This window comes from Pygoscelis adeliae, unplaced genomic scaffold, assembly GCF_000699105.1.
Source record: "Pygoscelis adeliae isolate BGI_AS28 unplaced genomic scaffold, ASM69910v1 Scaffold131, whole genome shotgun sequence".
NCBI lineage: Eukaryota > Metazoa > Chordata > Aves > Sphenisciformes > Spheniscidae > Pygoscelis > Pygoscelis adeliae.
The window spans coordinates 1,635,608-1,644,579 of NW_008824058.1; the positions used below are offsets into that span (position 1 = coordinate 1,635,608).

General features: G+C 46.1%; 1 protein-coding gene across 1 annotated transcript in view; it reads right to left on the minus strand.

The window, feature by feature from the left end:
• GALNT13 (polypeptide N-acetylgalactosaminyltransferase 13) overlaps nucleotides 1-8,972 on the minus strand; it is a 139,154-nt gene that overhangs the window by 19,052 nt on the left and 111,130 nt on the right. The window lies entirely within an intron of this gene.

Consider the following 8,972-nt stretch of genomic DNA (forward strand, 5'->3'; position numbering starts at 1 on the left):
GCCGCGCCCGCCCCCCCTGCCACGTTCTGGGGACGCGACCGACCTCCCTGCCAAGCAGCGGCGGGGAGCACAGGCTGGCTTCCCAGGGCCCGGGGCAGCACGCCTGCTCCAAACGTCAGGCCGGTTGCAAAGCCCGAGGACCAGGACGGAGCGAGATCCCGGGAGCTGCTCCAGGGGCTCAGCAGCACAGTCACAGACACGAGTTACTCCCTGTCGCTCGCAGACCCGGGAGCACCAATCTACCGCATCTTTCTACTGGGCTGCAGTTTATTTACTAACACGCGGGCTGCTGAGGCGTGAAAATAAAGTTCTTTCCAGTTTTCCCTTGCTTTTTTTTCCACAGCTGTCCCCGAGGGCCGGTGGCACTCGCCGTGGCCAGCCTTCCCCTGCAGCGGTGCAGGGGCTTTGGGTCTGGCCGGAGAAGAGCAGTCCTGTCGGGCAGGAGAAGGGGATGCTCCATCACCAAGAGGAAAGTTCCTGGGCAGGGGCCGCTCCCCGAGACCTGTGGGTGTTTGCCTGGTTGCTTAATCCCAATCAGTTTTCCAAAAGAGGTTAAGCAAGTCCCTAACACGTCTGAAGTAGAAACTAGTAAAGTAGACACTAATAAAGTCTCCAGAATGACAAAATACAAAATATTCTCACAACTGATGCAGCACTCTTCTGTACAGACACAGAAATACTTTCACTCTCTTCTGCTTTTTGTGCAGCTGATCGAAACGAGAAGGGACCACGTATTTTCCACCAACACCTTGTCTTTCGTAATGCTTGCAATCCTGACACAGACAGATTTATTGCCTATGCGCAGTAGCAGGTTTTTATAGGAGTAAATGTATTTTGTATTTATTTTTTGTTAATATCCTTTATTAATACATTTCCATACAGGAAGTTTGGAGGCAGAAGTAAGCCCTGTAAAGCCAAAGGTCCATTAAAGCCGACGCTTGGGACTGAGACATCGGCCAGACTGAACTGAGAGACACGCCTGACGTATCACTGATAATTTCATTACTTCTTCCATGTTAAAAGGAACTAAGGAAGTATTCCTCCTGATAAAAGTCTGAGAAACAAATCAGTTTGTTCAACACCAATAAAATGCCAAGCAACACCATTAACTGGAAATCAGTCAAGTGGTCAATACAAATCCATATATATATATGTATATATATTTTTAGGCTGCAGTAGCCCATGGCCAGAATTTTCCTTTCCCGTTATTTGGTCGTCCTTTTCTTTGGAAAACGGTTAGCCAGGGTATTTTGTCAACTCATAAGAAGTCTAATACTGACAATATTGTTCATAAATCCTTATTTTAGACTGGCACTAAATCTTGAGGATGCATCTGTACAATCAAGGAAGAAGTCCGCCACGCAACACAGACAGTTATAAAGTGGACATAACTAAGTACAGAAAAATCTAATTTATTCTGACAACCAATTTAATTACCTATGGAACTCCCAAAGGTAAATTTTGAATTCACCTTTCATAACTGATTTTAAATATTCTAATAAAAGCTGCAAGGAAAGCACTTTTCCTCTCCTCCTGGAATCATTTACACATTAAATATTGAAACTCACCTTAGGCAAAAGAGGTGAATTGAAGCGGATTCCCCTACCACCCAAAAAAGATCCAGGACTCTCACAGTTAAATTGCCAGTTAAGTCACTTTTGGGGGCAAGGGCTTGGATATTTTGCCTCTTCACCAAAATCTCGTCTTTATCAAGGCCAGCCAATCACTTCCGCATTTTAGCAGCTGAACAAACCCAGAACAGCCATGTAGAAAAGGCACCTCACAACTCAGGCGGGCAGTCTCAGTATTTCCATCAAAGGGGACTTTTTGGAAGACTGGAGTTCAACAGGGAAATCCATCCCGTATCAGAGAACAACTGCACTAACTCTTTGGAGGAAAAAACACCCAGTATGAAAAATACCCAGTATAAAAAACACCCAACACTCCACTATACAAAGAACAGCTCTTTAGGAAAAGAAAGAAAAATAAAAATCTGATTTTCATTCCTACTTGTGTACCATGCAAACTAATCATACGAAAAGAAACGCGTGTATGCTTTCTTCACCTCCCCAGACGCTCCTGTAGCACCCAGCCACTGCTGGGGGCCGTACACTCGTTAGGCTGACTGCGGCAGAGAGCAGCAATTTCTGTGGCAACGGGCCTTCAGAGCTCCAGCCCTTCACCCGGGGCCTCTGGGGTTGGACATATCCAGCCCTGTTTTAATTCCAGATGATTTACAGAACAGGTTTTAGTTTTTGCTACTCTAACAGTTTCTTTTCACCCTGAAGGAAGCTATTTAAACTAAAACCAAACAAAGTCACCAAGACAGTGCGTCCCACCAGGGGGATATTAAATCTAATCAAGGGTCAATCTTCAGTTTGTCGGATGACCTGAAGACGTGCCCAGCTCGGAGCCCCTGCGTAGCTCATGGGCTTCCCTGCGGCCGCTCTGGAAGTAGCGATCAGATTTATTTCTAAAAAGGAGGTTATGCCGAGGTCTGTAATGCCGTGAAAGCGACTCATCCCATCCCACAGTCACCAGTGAACAGTTCAGACGCTGCCAAGCCAGAGCTGACTTTCACATTTGGGAAAGTTCATATAAAACTTGTTCTGCCGCTGCCTCAACCTCTAACCACCAGTGCCAAGAATTCATTTGTCCTGCTGCTCAGCCCCAAGGAGAGAAACACTGTAATTCAGAGTGATTCACCGTAATCCAGAGGAACACTGTAATTACCATCAGCTATCACAGATTGAAGTCAATAGTTGGAACTATACTGGTCAGCGTAGTAAAAATAAAACAAAACAGAACTGGCTGGCAGCATCTACTGGGGACACGCACAGTAACAACAGTGGGGATCTGCAGGAAACACTTCAGTTCAGCAAGGTTTCCAGGGGTTGCTAAGGAACTTGGTTTTATCTTATTCAGAAAACGGCACTGGGAAACACACTGGCGTCACCCCTTTGTGCTGATGGCAAGCACACCTTCCTGATATTCCAACCTTTGTCCTCCACCACAGAATCCTTTGTCCTTTTCTAAACCACTGTTACTCTACAGGGCTTTCAGGTGCATTCAGCATTTTGCACAGAAACGTAAAAAATCTGATTTTTGGCTCCACAGGGGTGAGGGGACTGTGGGGTTTTTTTGTGTGTTTGTTTTGCTTTGGGTTGGTGCTTTTTGTTTGTTTTTTTTCTTCAGAGAGCTGTCGCTTCATGGCTGAAGGATGGCTGCCTACACGTCTGCAACAAAAAGCTGTTGCAGCTTCCAGGATCTCACGGCGTTCATTATGCCGCGTCAAATTCACACGTCTTAGCAGGTACAGCAAACACTCGGATTTTATCTACCCAGGCTTCATTACTGCAACGTTACACGTCTAATGCTAGTCTTCCCGCATTCCCTGGTGACTATTTCTGCCAATTTAAAGAAGCGGCAATTCAGTTTTTCCATAGACTCTAAAAAGAAGGCATTATTCTCATTCTGATTGTGCTAAATAAAAAGATGCTGTTATTTAACATGCAGGCACGGCTCCTTTGTTCCCTATTAATCACAGTTATTATAACGGTGCTGAAGATCACCGAGGGCTCCATCCTGAGCAAATCCAGAGTATTAGACAGTTCCTGCCCCAAAGGTTTATCGCCTCAATCCATAAGGATGATGTAAAGTCTGCGAGGGGAATATAGATCAGCAAAATGGACTAACAAAATATAAGCAATAACTAGTTTTATTCATAATGGGTCTGTTTAGAAGATGAAAAGCTACACAGAAAGCCAAGTTAGGGAAAACAGGAGATTGTAAATGGTGAAAAAGGCAGAAAGAGCAAAGAAGGGCTAAGTTACTTTCTGGTAACCCCTTACAAAATCTAGTATTTACCTAAGATATTACAATTAATAAAATCAAAGCAGTAAACTCAAAGTCTGTAACGGGTGCTGTGTTTGCTTATCCAGTGAGCTCTCTAAGGAGATTATTTGGTTTGAGATCAGCTGCCCAAGTACTGCTCAGTTCCTCTCTCTGTGCATAACTTGTATCAGTCGCATGAATAAATGCCTAATTGTCGCTAAACTAAAGGTTTTCTTCTGTTCAGTCTTGTGCATAAAATGTTTTTAGATGACTTACTGAACAGCTGCAGTTGATAAATTAGCTAACTAAAAATGTAAAATGTGACTCCTGCATTAGTCTTCCGTGGCCGAGGTGCGAGCTGTGATCAGATGGCTCTGCAGGCATCAACAGCGAGTTTGTCCTGCCTGCCGTCAGGGTACCTACCGCATGCCTCGCCCTCCTTCCGACCTGGCAGTGATATTGACACAGGAAAAATTACTCTTTATAACCCACTGAAAACGGCGGCCTTCCATTACAGAGACGTCTCACGAGTCAGACAGCTCATACCTGTCTATCCATTCCCGGCAGTAAGCAAATTGTCATAGCACACCAATAAATTCTTACGGAGCGAGAGTTTCTAAATTATTTGTCTACATACCGCCACACAGAAAGTGCTCATGTTTGAAAATACACACAGTTACTGTGAACGGGAAAAAAATGGAAACTATGAAACAGAACAGTTTCTGAAAGACCCATTATTTAGAGCTAACTGGGGAAAAACCAACCCTCTAACAACCCTTATTGTGCGTGTTGGGTTTTTTTGAACTATCAGTGAGCACTGAGTCTGAACTTTCTGTTTAAAACATTGCCGGAAGGGAGTCACGTTCCCCTTGCACATTTACTAAAATATATAAAACATTATGTTCATTCTGATCTCACCCTGCAAGAGCTGCCCCAGGTAAGTTCATACTGAGCAAAATCCTGGCTGATGCAATTCCACAGTCATTCAAAATGAATCCTGACAAAACACCCCCCATCCTGCGGGAACCACAATGTCCTTTCCAAAAAAAATCCTTCTCCCACGCAGAGCTGCGACGCACACAAGATGCCGACAGCCTCGGCAGCCGGCAGTCGAGGCCGGCAGCCCTGAGCCGCCCGGGGAGAGGTTTTGCGTGAAGCAAGTTTCTTCCGCTTGCCAGCGCATCCCTCCGTGCTCGGGCAATCGGTGCAGGCTGTGAAATTGTGAAAAATCCCCCAGACCATCGCCTCTGCCAGGGCTCTGAGCACCTGCTGGGACCCTGAGCAGGAGCTGCGGGGCTGCCGCCGCTGCGCGGGATGCTGAGAAATACCCGCGTGGGTCATAGCCGCACTACTGCTTACACTTTGCTCTGCTACTCTCACCAGTATGGAAAAACCACCACGATATTTATCTGGAGGAGACATCCCAGGAGGAAAAAGCTGCCCCTTCCAGCTATTGCTTTTGTTAGCCTCAGGCTTACAGTCAGCTTCGCACCAACCAGCCTCCTCGCTAAGGAAATGCAGGGAGCATGCTTGGACAACGGAGCTGACCTCCACGCTGCTAACAGAACGCTCTTACCGCTCCGGACTTTCCACGGCCGCTCTCTCGGACATGATGAGACCAAACTGAGGAGCAGATGGCAGCGTGTGACGGCACAGATCACCCGCGTGGGAGGGACCGCGGGGCCACACCGGCTAAGCAAGGAGCACCACAGGACCCTTCTTGGGGCTTTGCGGCCGCACGGCCACAATGAAGGTGTGCTTGCTACTTTCCTGGTGATTTTTTGCTGACAAAAAGCAGGTTCACTGCCATACCTAGCACAACTGAAGCTCCAGACAAAAGGCATGGGGTGTTAAACAGAAAAAAATAAGAAATGGCGATGTGTTTGTTGTTTCGTTTGCTCTGCAGCGGCGGCTGCTGACCCACGCTCTCTCCTCCAGCGAACGCAGCAGCACGGGCAGCCCTCCCGCCCTCCGCCAGCTGCCTCCCGCCGGCGTATCTGCAATACACCTGCAGTGCAATTGCGAACCTGCATAATTCCCCAGCCCTTCTTTTTAATAATATCCCCCTCCTGCCTGTGTGGGATCGTATGATTCGATTATTGTTATGAACAGAGGCCTGACACTCCCAATAACCGCAGTAACAGACGACATTCCCATGGTAACGCAACAAAAGCCTAACCGGTATGCCCATCAGGATGACTGTAGGCAGGAAAACCAGACGACTGTTTCACCCTCTACCAGGCCATCAAAAGGAACAGATTTCCTCTAAAACACCACAAATCCAGGAGTCAGCTGTGGGGGAAGAAAGGCGTGAGACTGATGGGTCATCCCCTCTGTCTGAGGCTGGAAGGCAGGATAGTAAGTTTTTTCCACGATTCACACACGGTCAGTGCTTTCTTTAACCAGGAGTCAACCTTGGGCACCTTCCTCCTGAAAAACATCACTACTGAAGTAAGTTAACACACTGCCCCTACCCCGAGAGATATATGCACAAACCTGACATTCCATTCCATATCCCCACCGCAGCTGATTTGAGCACAGGCTTTGCATTTTTTCCCCTCCATACAGAGCAAAGAAAACAGTTCTAAGATTGCATTTAACTGCGTTAGGAGATTTGTAGTATTTATTTTAAAGATCATTAATAGTCACCAGGTCCTAACCAAGTTAGGATAATCTGAAATACCCATGCCAACATAACAACAAATCCTCCACAGTTTTATACTCTGAAAACAATTCTCCCATGAAGGGCCTCAGTTAACGGATTTCATTTTTCTTCATTTTTTAAAGAAATTCAGATTTTTAGAATCTCGTTATCCTTAAGTCCTTTAAAACACTTCAATAGCTGTGAGATATTAGCCTCTGCCTCAAGCTGGGTCGCGCCGATGCATCTTGCTCGGCTCTAATGAGCTAGATATTATTCTTGCTTCATTTTCATTCTGAAGTAGTTTTGTTCCTCAGCTATTTCTGTAACCATACAACCCCCCCGCCCCCAGCATTTACATGTCTTAGCTCAGTTCTAATTTCTCATTAGAACAGAATTTAATAAAGATAACTTTTAATGGGAATTGTGTATGAGCACTAAAGGATGACTGATGTTCTGCATGTAGGTCAGGTATTCCTAGCAAAACCTCCGCCAGATGACAGATATTGCTCTTTTTTCATGCAAACACAGGGGAGCAGAGTCTCTTCGTCCTGCAGGTGCACACAACAGATTTATCTGTGGTTTCGGGTTGATGTGAGAGGTATAAAGGAGACTGGAGCCAAAATTTCTTTAGATTTGAGATATATTGGCTTAGGAAGGCTCAGAAAGAATGGTTATATTTAGTAGTTATTAGGGTTTCTTTAGGCTATACGGTCCATATATACATTCACAACCCATCTGTCTTTATCTCAGAGCCTTACAGTACACTCAACTTCACGCCCGGTACCTCAGCGGAACTGCGGGTTTGGAGACGTGACAGTCGTCTAGGGCTTTTCTCCTCTTTCAACAGAAAGAGAGGGGTCTTTCCGCCACGTACAGAAAGAAGGGGAAACACGCCAAACACCCAAGGTGTAAAGAGAATCTTTGACCTTGATCACATGCAGTCTTATTAAAATGCTAACACTTCCATCTCCCAAGTCAAATTTAGAAAGATAGAATCATAGAATCATAGAATCATTAAGGTTGGAAGAGACCTCCAAGATCATCGAGTCCAACCATCAACCCAACACCCCCATGCCCACTAAACCATGTCCCTAAGCGCCTCATCTACCCGTCTTTTAAATACTTCCAGGGATGGTGACTCAACCACTTCCCTGGGCAGATAGTGAAGTTTGGGATAAATATGATGGACAACCTTACCCCTGAAAGAAACACAGGGATTTGCTCTAAGATCCTGCATCTTCCCATCTTTTTTAGCAGATGTGGCACTAGAAAAGCCACCCTCATCAAGCATTACCCAGTAGGTACATGGTCCAAAGACCTTCCTGGGGAGAGACACCAGCACTAACTTAAGGTCCTACTGAGGGATCTCCAGGGACTTTAATTGCAGTGGGTGAGGGCAAGAGCAGCCCTCTGCTCTGGGGTGTGTCAGAAGCTGAATGAAGGGACCGGGAGTCTTTAGTTTGAGAAAGCCGTCAGAATTAAGGGGAAGGAGAGGAGAAAGGTTTTCCGAAGGTAAAGCAACCCAAAAAGTAGAGAAACAAGGCTAAACTACATTCAGAAAGGCGCAAGCAAAAGGAGGAGACCGCAGCAAGTTCCGACGAATTTCCAGGTCAAATCAGCGATGGGGAAAATGGAGACCGTGCGGGAGCATCCCGCCCGCTCACACCACCTGTGGTGGACAGGAGGAGGCAGCAGCAGTGCCGGTGCTGCCGGGACCTCACAGCCCCCCCAGGCCGGCAGCTCCCCGCAGGCAGCCACGCGTCGCTGGGTGCTGCACGCTCCCCGTCCTCCCCCGTCCTCCCCCAACAGCCTCCCTGGGCAAAAGCCCCTCAATTGGAGGTTTACACTGCAAAACCCAAGTAAACCCAAACGAATCAGCTCTGCTAATTTGAATCCGAGGCATCAGAATACGCAAAGTTTACTGTTAATTATACAGAGAGCGGGTACAGGCATGAGTTTTACAGTGAGCTACATGATTGCCACTTACCTTTTCACTCCCTTTCAAACATACCCAAGACCCAAGTGACACACCCCACGCCCCCACTACTGGAATTTCCACTAACGAAGAAAACTCAGCTTGCACGAATATTCCGCACGTTTCTTTTTCACGAATTCAGCCACAAGTCACGTAGATTCTTTCCCCTTTCATTTTACAAAAGATTTTTCCCCCCAACGCCAAAAAATAAATTAGAATTCATGATCAAATTTTCTAATGTTAGTATCTGAAACTTTAAATGCGTTTCTCTGCACTCTAAACAGCACAAATATATTCAATATATTCACTCGGATACCTCATTGGACCTACGGATATGTACCGATAGGCTTTCAAAATTTGCAGCTGTTACTTGAGAAAATGGCTTTCCGAGTACTCCTAAAACTCCTAAGCTCAAAACCTCCAACGTTTTGGACCTTTCATTAATACGTTTGCTAATTGCGGCTATTGATTTCTATAGTGAACCAACACGTCTACATTTGAGCCGCATTAGCTGAGGGG